The sequence below is a fragment of the Phocoena sinus genome, chromosome 11, assembly GCF_008692025.1.
Source record: "Phocoena sinus isolate mPhoSin1 chromosome 11, mPhoSin1.pri, whole genome shotgun sequence".
Taxonomy (NCBI): domain Eukaryota; kingdom Metazoa; phylum Chordata; class Mammalia; order Artiodactyla; family Phocoenidae; genus Phocoena; species Phocoena sinus.
Genome location: NC_045773.1, coordinates 86,464,909 through 86,481,728, shown reverse-complemented (window position 1 = coordinate 86,481,728; position 16,820 = coordinate 86,464,909). Strand labels below are relative to the sequence as shown.

Below are 16,820 nucleotides of genomic sequence, written 5' to 3'. Positions count from 1 at the left end.
GAATATAAGTCTGGATCTAAAAATATGACTAAATATATGAAGTCAAGATGCCTGGTACACGCCAACGTTTTCTTTAAATATGACTCAGTTTTATATTGGTAAAAAGATTATAGTCGTAACTAGATGGAGAATTTCATTGAAACAAATATCCAAAATCATACTGAGTTTCAGAGGGCTTTTTGTTTCAGTAAGTGTCATGGACACAGTTCATTCATCCAACAGCTATGTATTAAACATCTTTACCAGGATAGAAACCGGGTGAAAAGGTGGGGGATTGGGCAGAGGGTAGAACTTTCTCAGTCAAAAGGAGAGCATGTGCAAATTATCTGAAGCGAGAAGAAGATGGCATATTGAGTTATGAAAGCAGGCAGAGATTGCCAGAAGGCAAGGAAACCAACCTGAGGATGCTATGAGATCAAACCTGGGAAGTAGGCAAGACCCGGATCTATTACTAGTTTCCAAGGCATATATTACGTAGAGTATCATTGCATTCCTTGGCTCTCCGTGAATATATTTGTTTCATATCTGTCTCATCCTGACTGCTGAAGAAGTTTGCACTATCTGTACTCTTTTCTCTCATGTATACTCAACTTCTCCCTCTCAACTGCATCCTTTCCATTGCCTTTAAAACTTGATTAAAGCTCTCTGGTCTCACACACAAACAACCCTTCCTCGACTCCGTATCCCCCTGCAGGTATTGTTTTCTTTCCTCCCCTTTATGGCTAAATTCGTTGAATGTGTTTCTGTCTTCGTTTCTTTACCTCTCAATCACCCCTCTCTAGTTTAGCTTCCGTCTTCATCACTGCATCAAAACAGCTTTTCCTAAGTGCACAATGGCCTTCTGTTGTCAGTCTCAGGGTCCTCTTCTCAGTAAACTTCTTAATAGCATTAAAAAATACATTTTTTTGAACACTAACTCCTCTTGGCTTCCAGGGTATTTCAATCTCCTCTTTTTCTTTATGTTTCTGACAATACATTCTCCTCTTCAAAAGGTACTATAAAAAGAGGTCTAATTAGTTACTAAATTATTGATACCCTTGAAATCCCTCTTCTGTGTTATTCCCTACTGTCTCCAAAATTAGTCTCATTTCTTTCCTTGGCTTGTTATGAGAGGTAGCTTAGCATGACAGGTAAGACCACAAGCACCAGGGGCAGAGTGCCTGGGTTTATATCCCAGCTGTGTGCGTTAGGCAAGCAACTTAATTTCTAATAGTTTCATTATATGTTAAATGAGGATAATTATAGTATCTGCCTCATCTAGCTGTGAAGATAAAATGAGTTCGTGTATGTAAAATGCTTAAAACAGTTTCTGGAAAAATGGCAAAGACCACTTGAATGCTTAGCTGTAGTATAATTTGTGAATGAAACGTGAATTTTTATTATCTACATATGTATGATATTCAGTTGCCTAGATATTCAGTTGCCTATGAACATCTCCACTTTCAGCTCTAAAGGCACATCAAAGTCAATGTGTCCAAGATCAAATGCACAGTGTTTTGGTGCTTCATCCCTAGAAGAAAATGTCTGGTCACTCCTGATGTTTCCTGCCTCAGTGAGTGACTCAACCATCCTGTTGTTTACAGAAGTCAGAAAAGTAGATCCCTCCATGATCTCTTTTCTCTCATTTCCCATTTTTTCAGTAAGCCCTGTCAAGCTGGCCCACTAAATTTCTAGTAAAAGCTTGCATTTCTCAATGTTTACACTTCCACCACGCCCTCCAGAGATACCATTACCTCTCATCTTAAGTACTATAAAAAGGGGTCTCTCTGTTTTCTCTCTGTCTACTCATCACCTCCAGTAAATTATCTACCCTCTTGCTAGAGTTCTCATTTCAGAAGGCCAAGCTGATGATTTCCTCCTGGTTTCATACTTTTCCATGGGTTCCCACTGCTCTGAGGATAATGGCCAAGTTTGCCTGTCCCTCCTTGTGGTCCAAGCCTCAGGCATCCAAAAGCACAGGCGTCTACCAGCCCATCTCCCTTCCTACCTCCTGCTGCTCCTTGTGCTCCAGCCACACCTGTTCACTTTCAGCTGCTTGTACACACTCTCTTCTCGTCCACCAGAGACTTTTGTGCATGTACTTCCCCATGCTGGAAACCTCTCCCCACTCCTGCCGTACTTACTAATAAATTCTTATACATCCATTAGATGTCAATCCAAACATCACTTCTTCAGGAAAGCCTACCTTGACCCCCTAGTCTACTTCAGGTAACTATGTTATAAGCTCCCATAAATTAAATGCTTTCAGAGTATGTGCCTCAAGTTTTCACTGTAGTTTAACGTCAGGGGTCCCTAAGGCCACCTTTAGGCCCAGTGGTTTGCCCTAAGGACTCGCAGGACTCAAGGAAACTATTATACTCACAGTTACAGTTTATTACAGTGAAAGGATGCAGATTAAAATCAGCAAGGGAAAAGGTGCATAGGTGGAGGCCAGGAGAGACCCAGGTGTAAGCTTCCAGTTGTCCTCTCCCAGTGGAGGCACAGGTACAGCACTTATCTCTCAGCAATAATGTGTGACCACATTTGCCAAGTGTTGTCAACCAGGGAAGCTCACTTGAGCCTTAGTGTCCAGGGTTTTTATTGGGGTTCAGCTATATAGGCATGCAGCACGCTAGTTACTCGAGTCTCCAGCCCCCTAGAGGTCAAATTGATGCAGTGTCATCCAAAGCCTCAGGCATACAAAAGCACAGACGTTCACCGTAGATCCCATTGTTAGCATAAACTATCTGGTGTGGCCAAAGCCTCAGGCATACAAAGACACTCTTATCTGGTAGGATATTCCAAGGACTTGGAGGTCGTTTCCCAGGTGCCAGGCCAAGGATCAGTCCTGAAGATGAGAATGTACAGGGTTTGAGCAGCCCAGGCCTACTAAGTTATCCCTTTCCTGCACGTGTTTCAACAGTGCTCTTATCCGATTAACATCTATCTTCCTAATAGTCTACATGAGAGCAAAATCTGTAAGTGTTTTTACTCAGCTTAATATACCTAGCCTTTATCATGGTTGCTGACCGATAGCAGATGCTATGTAAATATTTGTTGAATGAATGAATAAAATCTACGTTTTATTGTCTTTATTTCCTTCCAGTCTATACTGTGTTCTGTATCTTTCTATCCCACTTTTTCATGTACTTTGTCTTTTTTTTTTTTAACATCTTTATTGGGGTATAATTGCTTTACAATGGTGTGTTAGTTTCTGCTTTATAACAAAGTGAATCCGTTATACATATACATATATCCCCATATCTCCTCCCTCTTGCGTCTCCCTGCCTCCCACCCTCCCTATCCCACCCCTCCAGGCGGTCACAAAGCACCGAGCCGATATCCCTGTGCTATGCGGCTGCTTCCCACTAGCGATCTACCTTACGTTTGTTAGTGTTTATATGTCCATGCCTCTCTCTCGCCCTACTTTTTCTTTATTATGGAGTCTTATGCATTTTATGCCTAAAGTTACTTTGTGCTAATGAATGATATGTAGTAAGTACCTAATATATTTACTATATTCCTTTAACCTTCAATTGTATTCCTATACTTCCAAGTGTTACAGTATCTATGTTTTAAAAACAATTTTAAAAGAGCAAATGTTTTTCACATTTATACCTGAAATACTTGCAGTCAGTATATTGGATCGTGTCATACCCACTTACATCATCAGAGTTATTTCTGTGAGACTGAGGTATTGATCCAACATTTGCCTTAAGAATTTCAGTAACCACGTCATGCTTAAATTGAAGCCATTGACTATATATTGAGTTTTATCCTGGCTATATCAGAAATAAAGGGGAAAAGTCCCCTGGAATGAGGGTGAACGTCCTCATTTCCTCTGTAAGATGCAACAGAGGAAATGTCCTCATGACCCTCTGCATCTTCATCTTCAAGGTGTACATAACATCCAAGCACTTAGCTCCACCTACAATCTTTTTGCTTGGACGGGAGTCAAAAGGTGGCTGGTCCATTCTGGCCAATCAATTTGAATAAGTCTCCCTCCATTAAAATTTTCTTTATAGTATTGGATTATAGCCCAAAGTATAAAACAAATATTCATAAATCTATACTGATATTTGAAAAAGGTTGACTAAGTAAGTAAATAGAAGAGACAATTTTCCCCTGCAGAAGAGTTCCAGATGATTTATGTAGATATTCTGCCCACAAGTAGTTGGGGCATCACTTCCCACTCCTTAGTGTAGGCTGCCCGTGGTGACACCTCTCCAAAGAGCACAGCATGGGGAATCGGGTGGAGGGTGGGGCGGAAGAGTAACTTCAGCAGCCTGCCGAGCACTGCTGCAGCCAGGCGGTCACGGTTCACGTCAACAATAAAAAGGCGCCTTGGTGGCATGTATCCTTTATATAATGTGGTGAGAATGGCAGTGGCACTGGTTAGTTCTCCTCCCCCAAACCCATAACCCCCGTCAAACCATAAGGACAACATCAGACCAGCCAAAGTGAAGGGCCTTCTCATTCCACACAGCTCCTGAGCTGTCAACACCATCAAAAACAAGGAAAGTCTGAGTAATGCATGTCCTAGAGGCACCTAAGACATGACAAATAAATGTAATAGGACATCCTTGATGGGATCCTGGAACAGAAAAAGGACATTAAGTAAAAACTAAGGAACTCTGAATAGAGTGTGAATTTTACTTAATACTGTATCAGTTATTCCTTGTTACCAATGTAAGATTTAATAATAAGGAATACTGGGGGCTCTCTGTAGTCTCTTTTACGTTTTCCTATATCTAAAGCTATTCTAAAATTTTTTTAAATATTAAAAAATTTTAATGGGATAGTGTTTCAATTGAATCTCAGTGCTATTCAGTGAAATTTGCCTATCAGTTTGTATTTAATCAAGCATTACCTCTATTTGATTGGCGTTACATTTTTTAATGTGATTGTCATATGATTGATTTTTCTCCAACAGAGAAACCATTATATCATTGTTTAATTTTTTGAAAATAAATTTTGTCCTTTGTGATTATGAATTTCTTAAGGTTCTTTAAGAAACTGGAAAGATTCTAAGATATTACGAGTTAAAGTTTAGAAGTAACAGGACGAAACCATTAAATTAGCCAAATGCACTGGCATAAAATCAGAAACAGTATTTTTGGGAGCATGAGTCCAGACAATGTATCTGTAAGATAGACTTTACAAACTTAGTTTGATTAATTTTTGTTTTTCTGAGGATATGATTCTTTTCTGTAATTATCTTTCTGTTTTCCCTGACAGGCCATCTAGTACTGGCTGCCTAAAGCTCCCTGCGAATTGAGTTATTCTCAGTAACACTCTGTATTATGAAGGCATGATTTGAGTGGCTGTCCACTGTGATCTGGTTATTTGGACCTTTACATAAAACAGGTGGTTCTTCCATCTCATCAACATTTCTTATTATCCAGAATTCACCATCTTTTTGTCTGTGGTTCGTCACACTTTGTCCATCCCAGACGTGGCTCTATCCTATAGGTGGCCCCAGTTTATTTAGCTTCTTATTTACATCTTGGTCATTTCTCTTAGCTACTCCAAGTTCCCTTGTTTCCAGACTTTATCAGGGCTCATTTTATATGGTTATGTTTTTACTTACACTCTGATTAATTCCCAAAAGGGTTTGCAGCAGCTAATTCTATTTGTTTGGCTCTGAGATGATCCAGGCAACTCTGATTCCAATCAGATGGCATTTACTTTCAGCAGGCACAGGACTGAAGCCCATAACCAAAGAGCAAGCTGCCTCTGATCTGTGCTCCTACTGTCTGAGCTCAATGTTGTGTACTGGTGCCATCTTAATGACCCAGATGCTTGGGGTTTGATCCTGTTCGCCTAGACCTCCCTATTGGTCTTTTTTGATTTAGATAATGCTTTGAACTTGGCCTGTGGTAATATGACTATAATCTCAAGAGCACAAGCTGTAGAGTCAAATAGAGCGAAGGTGTGACTCTTGCCTCAAATGATCGTTAGCTCTTTGATCTTGAGGAAGTTACTCAATCTCTGCCTCAGTTTCCTCATTTGTAAAATAAAAATAATAGCGGATTTGCAGAGTTGTAAAAATTGAGTGGTTCTAAAGCCCCTGTAGAAAGCTTGATTCTATATCATGGATGTTTAATACATACTGGCTGTCATCAATATGATTATTGGATTGGGCTTATCTACCTCATCTTCTCATCTAGCCCCTTCTAGCTGTCTCTCTACTACTCCCAGGCATGTCTCAGCCCACCATGTTGATTTATACATTCACATGTTTTTCTAGTCACTGTCTCTGTGGTATGAACAAACTTGTCAACCTTGGTGCCCTGCTTTAATTTTCCTTAAAACTCTATGGTATGCCATTTGATTATCTCTCACTAGGTAAACATGTCACTAGAAGAGTTGTCTTTTCTTCCTTGAATTTTGCTGTTGTTTTCATAATGACGTGAAGACCTGGGCAGACCCAAGGGTAGGATCAGCCTTAAGTATTTGGTATTTGGTATTTGGGGTCTGGTGGGAGAGGGGAGAAAGAAGGAAGAGAGACACAGGTAGAGTGATGGAGTCTGGTGCAAGAATTCTATAGCCTGACTGCCTGAATTTGCAGCCTGGCTCCTCCACCTATTTGCTGTGTGGCCTTGGTCAAAGTTCTTGACATCTTGGTTGCTGCGGTTTTCTCATCTGTAAAATGGAGATAAGGATAATGCTTAACTCATAGGTTTCCTTGTGAGGATTGAATGTGGAGTGCTCAGAGCATTGCCTAGCATGTATTAAGTGATAATTAAGTGTTCAATATTATTAGAATGATTCTTTTCCCAGTGTTTCACAATATTACTGATAATAATGATAACTGATAACAATAAGATAATAACTGATAACAATAAGATCTTACTGATAGGTAGGGCGTGTTACAGCCTCAGTGATAAGATCGTCTTTATCTTTTTAGTATACCCACACAAATAACTTTGTCCTTTCAAAATACATTAAGAGGGCTTCCCTGGTGGCGCAGTGGTTGAGAGTCCGCCTGCCGATGCAGGGGACGCGGGTTCGTGCCCTGGTCCGGGAGGATCCCGCGTGCCGCGGAGCGGCTGGGCCCGTGAGCCATGGCCGCTGGGCCTGCGCGTCCGGAGCCTGTGCTCCGCAATGGGAGAGGCCACAGCAGCGAGAGGCCCGCGTACCGCAAAAAAAAAAAAAAAAAAAAAAAAAAAAAAAATACATTAAGAGATGCTATACTCATGTCTGTATTAGCATTTTAAAATATCTAAAAATTTTCTTTAGAGTCTTCAGAAAGAATATTCTTTGGAACATCCTCAGTAATAACAAATATTTGTCTTTGGAACATAGACTATCAAGAGTTAGAGCCAACTTTATTAAATTTAAGTGAATGATCTGTGTTGACAGTATCTTCTATATATTTGTATAATTTCATGTACTAGTATCTATAATTATGTAAATTTTCTGACTTTATAATAAGATAAATACACATAATATCCATCTGCACACAAAATGTGTATACGCGTGTATGTGTGCTTGAAAGAGTGTCAAGAACCAGTGTTTAACGTAAGCTCAGTTATTTTCATGAAGAAAAAGATCATCTCCGAGCCACAGTTCACTTCAAAAAAATCACACAGAATCTTATGTTCCAGAAATTTTTAAGAGCGCCTACGTTTCTCACCTTATGCAATGAATTTTATATAAACCATGCCTTCAAACAAATGGAAGAAAAAGTAAACATCTCTCTGATTCTGGCACTCTTATCTCCTTCCACATCTGTACCTTCCTGTAGGCACCATAACACTATAGTGCTGATCTTGGGGGACCTGTAGCAAAGGACAGCAGATGCAGGTGTGCAATGCTCCAATGCGACATGCAGTCTAAGTTTCAGATGTATGCCTAAGTCGATTGCTTGAGAAAACTGCACTGTCTTAACAGCCAATGATATATATCTGTATGTGTTTGGCATGCTAAACATGGCCATTTAAATTATTTTAAAGTTTCCTCTAAAACTCTGCCTCACAACTTGAAGGGAGATGCGGTCATTTGTGCTAATTGCATTTTAGAGTATTATATTGGTGACAGTAAGCTAATGTTTACAACTTTTGTTCACATCAAGTACCATTAGCCACTTAATTATGTAACAATTTGCTATCTGGCTATACTCTGCAAATACCAAAAAGCATCAGTCTCTCTCCCCAGTGCTGCGTGCGTCTGGAACACAGGTGCATCGCACAGTCACGGCTTCTCCTCAGGCTCACTGGTGTGCCCCGTGACCCTTGCTACTCAAGCCCAGGATCTTAGCTTGAGAACTCTCTGCCTGACTCTCCCAGATGGTGGTTTGAGACTGAGACAATAGTGTTGCAGTAGGGCCTTTGCCATGAGGCTTCTGAGAATGAGACAGATTAGGAGGCAGTGTGACTTGTGGATGTCCAGGATCATAGATAGCTAGGATACTTTACATGTTGAGAACAGAAGACCTTACAAGGAAAAAAAAAAAAGCTTCTGACCTATAAGCAGAGAGTGTTAGAGCCTGGACACTCAGAGTCCTCCTTGCTTTGCAGAAGGTGATGCTGAGCGCAGAACAGTGGAGGACGTGCAGAAAGAAGGGCTGGCCCAAAACTGTGCTCTGATTTCGTGAAAATCAAGCCTACCTTTCCAATTTTTATTTCTAGTTTTTGATCTAAGAAAAAAATTGCATAGTCTGATAACATACTTAGTGAAAAGATTAACTATTGTGTCCTGTCAGGTTAATGTTACAAGGGTGGGATGTGTCTTAGAATCTCATTGTGGAGTGAATTTTACTGGAATGCCAGATCTCACAATGAGCTGGTATTCTGTTAGTGACCATAGGCCGTCATTCTTTCCTTTCTAACTGAGCATGTGAGGAGTGTTCCCATCGTGTGAACTGCTGATTGATGTCAAGCAATTCTGTTGTCATGGTTCTAGTTAAAGAATGTGAGAGAAACTAGATCTTTTCAACCTAAAGGTTCTCTCTGTATAGTTAAAGACATTTTCAGAAGACATTTGGATTATGGGAAAGCAGTGATATCACATTATGACATTTATTTTATTCCCTACCACAAGAATCTCAGTAATTGGTTCACCTATTCAAAAGTGTTATTTTATCCGAGGATAAAGATCTCAGGACCTCGAGTCAGACTCACCTAATTTATCTAATTGGCATCTTCTTTTATAAACAACTCTAGACATAGGAACTTTCTGATTCATGAATGTGCCATTCACTTGTTTTGAGACAGTTTAATGTAAAACTTATCTAATTTCAATGAGAGTCTTTAGGCAACTTTAGCTAAGGGTTAATATCTTATTTATGCCATTGTATTAAAGAAAATTTTAAAAATTAAAAGTCCACATAAGCTGTGGAAATGCTGGGCGGCTCAAGGTGCGTATTGTTGAAGTTGTTCACTTGGCAGCTGAAGAAACTAAGATGTGGAAAAAGATGAGTGGCTTACCTATGATCATATAGCAAATAAAAAGATAGTGGCGACATGGCTACCAGTACCCAGAGCTTTTGACTTCCGAAAGTCCAGTGGTCTTCCTACCGGGCCAAGCTATTTTACATACTTGGAGGTACTTCATTTTATGCAGTGCTGTTGAGATACAGGAAAAACAGAAGGTGTACTCATTGCCTTCAGAGAACTCATACCCTTGTGGGGATTGTATCTTCCCATGGAAGAGATAGTATGTGTATTTACAAATACATTTGTATTTCCTTCAAGGGTAGTTTACTACTTCTCCTTTCCTTTTTGTTACCGTAGAATCTGCTCATCTATGTTAACCAAACACAAAGCAAAGAGGGTCATATAATCGCCTAAAGCCGCTGTCTGACGGTTTAGGTGGAAGGCGTGTGAACACGGGCACGGGTGAGCCCCGTGAATCATCACTGTGATGTGCCCACCTGGAGAGCCAAGGCAGATGATGCGTCACCGATTTCGATTTCGATCTGGACTCCTAGAGGGAGGGAGGGGATAGTACTGTGTACTCTGTGCAGCCACACTGTGGAACCTTGTGTTGTGTTTCATGTGACACATCATTCAAAGGGCTGCTGATAAACTGGAATGTATTCATAGGCTGGAAGATGGGATGTTGAATGGAGTAGACATCACAGAGTAGTGACTAAAGAAACTGCAAATATTTGGTGTAGAGAAGAACCATCTGAGTGGGTGATGATAGATTCCCTCTAATATTTGAGGGACCATCATGTGAAAAGTACACTAGACTTGAGCTCCCAAGCTTCTAAATTGAGGGCCAATAAATAGAAACTCCGGTGAGGTTCCCCTTACCGTGGAACCAGACCTTTTGGCTCAGGGCTTCAAAAGATGGAATGGGCTTCTCCCTCCCAGGGCACTGCAGTTTCAGTGGAGGTGTTGCATGGAGGAGATATTTTTAAAGGGCAGTGTTCACAATTCAGATTTGCAGTTGGACAAGATGACCTTTAAGGTGCTTTCCTGCACCTGGGGTTTTACGATTCTATTTCTATTATGCTTTGACGCTGGGTATGTGTCACATTGTTTGAATCGAACACTGGACAGGAGCACAGTTTGGAATGTTGATGGCGCTCACATCTATTTTGTGTTTCAATTTCTGGAAGCGGTCTCTTTGTCTTTGAGGCAGTTTGGTCCCTGACCTTCTGTAACATTTGGATCCCAGCCACACTGTCTTTGTTTACTGTAAAGAGCATGGAAAAACTGACTTCCTGACAGTGCTCTGCAAAGTCTAAGGTCAAACCACTCACAGGTGAACAAACACAGTCTTTCCACCTTCAAATTGCCATTTGGCCCCTGTAAACTGGATCAGGGTAATAATACTGGGTAACAGAAAGAGGGGAAACCAGGGCTCTGCCAGCCATTAGTCACTTTGTCATTCTGCTTTGTGAAGAGCTAATCTTAATTCGGTATCCATTTTGGGGAAATTAGAAAACATGGCATGCAATGTTAAGTCCTCTAGCAACCTAGTAAATAGACCTATAGAGCCTTCCTTTCTCTACAGTCTGGTCACTATCATCAGTATCTCTCAGGATTGCAGAGACAAAGTGTAGCATTCTTATTCACTTAAGGGATTTAAGAGTCACACTCACTGAGTATTCCTATCATCCAAGCTCCCTCTTTTATGGGTAAGACCTCAACGTGGCCTAATGGGTTGACTTCCTTTCAAGAAGCAATATCTTTTCTTTTTCTTTTCTTTTAAACTAACCTCTGCTGTGCTTTACTGTTGTTCAAAAGCAGTAGGTCCGCTTTGTCAAAGAGAGGGAAGTGTCTTCCTGGGTGAGGGTATCATAAGCTCTTTATGGGCCTAGACAGTGCCTCATTCATTTTATTCTCCTCCCATCATGCTTAATATACCGTCTGATCCTAGAAGGTCCACATAACACATTTGTGTGAGTGTCACTGAACAAACGCGTGACCTCACTCACATATTACCCATTTACTTGAAATCACTTATTTGTCAGATTCAAGTTTCCTTCTTAATATTTAAAGATTAATCACTAGAATTGACCTAAAGCAATATAAAAAATATTCCCAACATAAATTTGCATTTTTTTTCGCTTTAAGAATGTAGGAATAAATCTGGCTTTAACTGTATTTTTTTCCCTTGGTCTCTAGTGTAAGCGGGGTCTTGAAACGCCCTAGTTATCTAACACTGCTCTTGAACTCCACTTAGAGATGATATACTAGACTTTTACTAAAATATATCTGGGTATTAAAAACCCAATTCTTTGTGGCTGATGAGAAAGATTATTAAACTTTTTTTCCCAGCTATAATATGAGGCAATAATACCCCTTTTAAACTTCCAGAGCCAGAGGCAGTATGTCATATTAACCTTCATTAGCTGCCTAGGAAATGAGGTGCATTTGTTAATTTAGTATGCTGGTGAGCTAAGATTGTATGCGAAGGCTGATAAGCTTGTGTGGTTTCCCTGCTTTGCTGCATATCAAAAAAAAAAAAAAAAAAAAAGAATGGTAAAGTATTTTAGGATACTGATTTTATTGCCTTGCTAAGTGCAGTGTTCGAATTAGGGGCTGGGCCTGGGTAAGATGGGTCTGCAGGTGATGGGCAAAGATTGATGTGGCTGGAGAAGGGCAGAGCCAACACGACCTGATCAAAGCAGGCCTGAAGAGGAGCGTCTGAGGTGCGTAGTGAGGGTGAAAGCAGGTATCGTCGCAAACCTGGGCCAAAGGTGGCAACAGAAAATGGATTCTATTTCCACGTATATAATTTCATGATGGACTTTTCCCCTTGGATGTCCTATGAAACATTAAGTTTTCTGTAGAGTTTTTCCTTCTATGTAGAATTGCTTTTAATTTTCCTATTTCTACCTCCATTTACTTATGGACTCATTCACCACGTAAAAACAAAATGTATCAAGTGTTGTGCCTGCTAGTCAGGAAACAGAGATGAATGACACAACTCCTAAGCTCAAGGAACTGCTTGCCTAATTTCTCCAGGTTTAAAAAATGTGCAGTCAACTTTGCTACCATCATTTTCCCCATTCCCCAAGAATACCTCAGTAATGTTATTTCTTTTCTCATAAAGCCTCCGAAGCCATCTCAGTTTTTCTTCTGCCGCTACCAGAGTGCAGGCACCATGCCCTTAAAGTCAGGCTATTACAGGAACCTCTTTACTCTCCTTATATCCAGTCTTTCTTTCTCCCTGTATTAATTATAGCCGTGGCTACCTGTAATTTTGTTTGCGTGGCTTATGATAAGGGTAAAATGCCTTAGCCTTATAATATGGCTGTCCCTGGTCTGGTCTCACCTCTACAAAACTTATACTCCAACCAGATTGATCCCCTCACACACCTTCAGTCAGGTTGTGTTCTCACCTTTGTGGTTTTCCAGCTCCGAGGCAGTACAGCATGGCAGTTAGAAAGATGTGCCCGGGGGCCAGAAGTACTTTACCTCTTACTTGCTCTGCAGTCTTGGGCAGCTTATTTAACCTCTCTTTTGTGCTTCTGTTCTGTATCATTGAAAAGAGCTTTTCAAAGCAATGAGTCCCTCCCAGGATTGTTAAGATTAAGTGCATTCATGTGTGTGAAACGCTTAGCAGAGACCCTGGCATAAATTAAATGCTAGTGTTTCGCCATAGCTGTTACTCTTAATTGCTGTGACCCAAACCTCGCCCCCTACCCTGTCCAGACATTTCATAGCTCACTGCAGATCTCAGGGTTCTCTGGGGACCTTTCCTGACATTTAGGTACAAGTAATCTTTCCCTTTTCAGCCCTTTTATGGTGCTATTTAGCCAACATTCATTTGGTAGGCAGATTTAGACCTGTTTATTGTTGTTATAGGAAGTAGACCTTGAAGAGATAGCAATTCATGATAGTACATGGTAAGTGCCAATAGAAAAAGCGCAGGTGCCATAGATTATACATTGTCTGAGGGCAGGAACAGTGCCTCATGTGTCTTTGTTTTCCTTACAGCGCTCTATGCCTACTTATTAACAAAAGCAAGTAAAATTATTATTTTTTTCCTGATTCAATGGGTGATGTGTTCAGAGGATCAGGAATAGACCAGTCTACTGAAATAATGTACAGTCAGATATAGGGTGTCTTTTACTGGTAGCATGTGCATGTGGAAAAATAAGGAGCCATCCTCAGTTTTGGACAGTGGATTGCCCAGACCCCACGGACAGGGGTTCTGGACATCCAGAACACTGTGGTTTATTAAGATTCGTCTAGTGGCAGGTTGCCCAGTGGACTGGAACAAAGAAGGAGACCAGCGAGAAGATTGTTGAGTGTGAGTGCGTGAGCGTAGACTCTAGAATAGAGGAATGGAGAGGAAATCTTAAATTCAAGGGTAGTTTGTAGGGAAAGAATCCATAGAACTTGGGAGTTCATACAGGTTGATGGCTAGGAAAGAATGAAAACGTGACTGCTGGGTTTCTCCCTTAGATGTCTTTGGAGTATCCAGATTGGGAGAAGGTTGGCTTTGAACATAAAAAGTTACATGCAGTTACTGGACTGTGAGCTCCAGGATGGAAGAGACCTTGCCCGTCTTCTCCCCAGTGTCTAGGACAATCCCTGACTGTCCTACAACTGGAGGCTGATCAGTGTATCTTGAACGAATTAAGGGCCGCTTACCTTGACAATCTGCAGTTGAATAAGACAAGTTGTAGATAATTCTTGCCACCTGTTTACTGCTTCTCTGGTTCTAGTTAGGTGGCATGATCAAATTTTCTAAAGAAGCATACCGCTCACGTCATGGGCAGGATGTCCCGAATTGGCAGCGTATTTAATTCCAGGATGAGTGACGGAATCTACAAGGCCCTGAGGCCACCTCTCTCCTACCTGCCTTAATGGAACTAGTAAAACGTACCTGGCAGTGCAGCACCTCTGCAGAGAGGTGCTCCAGAAAGCAGTTGTTTGCTCTCACCCTGCCGACAAGTAGCAATACCCAAGTGGCTTAAGGGCTCTAGATGCAGCCATGAGCAGCATTAGAAAAATTTCCCCACCATTTGCCAGCATTAGATGCCAGACTGCAAATAAGAGGCATGTCAATTCAATGAAGCAGAAACATTTTGCTTGTTTTTAATGCTTACTTCCAGGAGAACTTTATTATATGTTTGTATGCCTTTAAATAAATTGCATTTTTTGAAAATAATGAAAACTGTCTCGTCTTTTCTCCCTACAAGGGGGCAAGCTTCTCCCACTTGGGTGAATATTGCCTGTGCCACTCACTGAAGAAAAGGGGAGTGGTCTTGGCAAGCATCTTATTAGTCTAAAAATAAATTATTCAGAATGCAGGTTCAGATACAGATTGCAGGGAGAGATAATAGAATTGGTTTTCCAAGCCTGATCATGCTCTGAAGACATGGTGTGTGCTTTTCAGGAATCCACTTAAGTGGAATCAGCTTTGACTAATACAAACTAGAAATAATCTTGCTGCCATCCAGCTAGTGTCTGCGGTACAGCATCCTCAAAATGTCTCGAAGCACCCATGGTCTCTTTAGGCTATGTAAGTGTGTGTATATGAAAGTCTGTAGGCATTCACAAGCATTTCTTCAGAGATGCCTTTTCCTCATTGTTCTTTTAAGGAAATTTCTTCCTTGGCAGCATGAGAGGGGCATGTCTCACTTCAGATTTGTCTCCCCTCCTACTCCCGTGCCTCGGCAACACAGTTGACCACATCAGCAGCCGACTGCAGTTGTCATGTGGCTTCTCATGTGATGCTGGGTCTGCAGCACTTTGGAGCAAAAAGCCTTTGTGACTCGGCACTCATGGACAGTAGCGTTCAGGGGCAGAAGAGATTTTGGAGGGGGCGGGGAGGCCAGTAACCCGAGAAACGTCAGAAATAAAAGTCACATGAAGTACTCTGATCTATGTATTATTTTTTTTTGAAATTTGATTTTAACTCTTGCTTTTTTTCATGGTTTGTGTCTGTTTTTTCCACCCCCGCAGGCACCGAGCTGCGCTGTTTTGTGTTTCTTCCTTCCTTCCTTTCTTTTTTTTTTTTTTAATTTTAATTCTGAAGCCAGACCGTCTTAACTCACAGCTCCAGGGCTACATCGCTGTGGGCACGCCAAGCTTCCCCTGGTTACCTGAGCTGCTCCTGCCGTCTCCTGGCCTCGGCTTCTCCATGGTGCACCCGAACCCGGCATCGATGGTCTACGTAGTGAGGAAGAAGGACCTGCTGGTGGAACTCTGGCCAGGGTCCCCTCGCAGCCGGATGAGGGGACTTGGAGGACAGGGTGATGCTGCAAAAGACCCAGGGTGGGATGGATAGAAAGAATGCCAAGGACCAGGGCAGGAGAAGTTAGGAATACTGTCCATGCAGTGCCCACCGATCCTCCGCAGGGCGCACCCAGCTCGGGCTGCTCCCAGGGATTAGTCTGGGGGAAAACCCATGCCGAGACGTGGTGGCATTTTACCTGAGAGTGGAGCTGAAGATGGATAAACCAGGTATCTGATGTGTCTGCCTGCCTGACGACGAGGCAGAGTTGGAGGAAAGCAGAGCGAGTGAGCGCCTGAGAAGAAAGAGATGCCGAATGCCGTCTGATGTCTGCCGCTCGCCCTGCATTCTCATTCTAGGGAGGATGGCATAATTTGTAACCCAGTACATGGATGGAGGAACCGTCAATTGTAGTCTGGATGTCCCCGGTGCCGTCAAGGAAGAAAACTGTGACGGGCTAGGTGACTGGACCAGTGTCCCCAGAGAAAAGAGCAGCCTGCAGCATGGATTAAACGCATGTGCACGCATGTAGAGACATGAAACGAGAGAGATTTCTGACCATTTTACACAGGAAGTCTGTCACTTTGCTGGGTCGGGCTTGATTGCAGCTTGTATTTTCAGCTTCAGCTCAACACCCATTTCCTGACTAGCTAGAGAGCATGGCCAAAGCAGCTGCATGCAGGATTTTCCTGTTAATGTGAAAGCATCTCTCCTCAGCTTTAACTCCTTGAAGCTCTGAGTGCTCTGTGCTTCACTGGGACTGATTGTAGGGTTTTGTTTTCTTCTTCTTCTGCAAATCCCTGTAAACACAGCTGTATTCAGTATGGTGAAAAATTCTATCCTGTAAATAGAAATCTGATCAATTTAATCAAAATAAATGTATCCCAGATGACTTTGAGACCAGCTGGCTATCACAGACTTCAGATGCTAAACATTCAATGGAGATGAATGCAGTCTTATATTTACATGTTTTAGAATTCCCGGATCAGCCTAAACTTTAAAAAAGAATTTTAAGTTCCTTTTCTAAGGAAGAGGTGGTCTTACCAGCTCTCAGGTAGTTGGTTAGATTCAGGTGCAGATGCTCTTCCTGAGATTTGGGATGGCGGGGTCGCATTTTGAGGGCACGCACCATGTGGCAGGGCACGGCCATACTCAATACAGAGAGAGCCTGCGTCTGCCTAGCCATGTGGAGA

The 16,820-nt window shown here is 41.8% G+C and overlaps 1 long non-coding RNA gene across 1 annotated transcript in view; it reads left to right on the top strand.

The window, feature by feature from the left end:
* Positions 1–16,525, top strand: part of LOC116762707 — a 408,066-nt gene extending 391,541 nt beyond the window's left edge. Inside the window, exon 6 of the long non-coding RNA XR_004352327.1 lies at positions 15,357–16,525. This is a non-coding gene — a long non-coding RNA (uncharacterized LOC116762707). The remainder of the gene's footprint in view (positions 1–15,356) is intronic.
* The last annotated feature ends 295 nt before the right edge of the window (positions 16,526–16,820 follow it).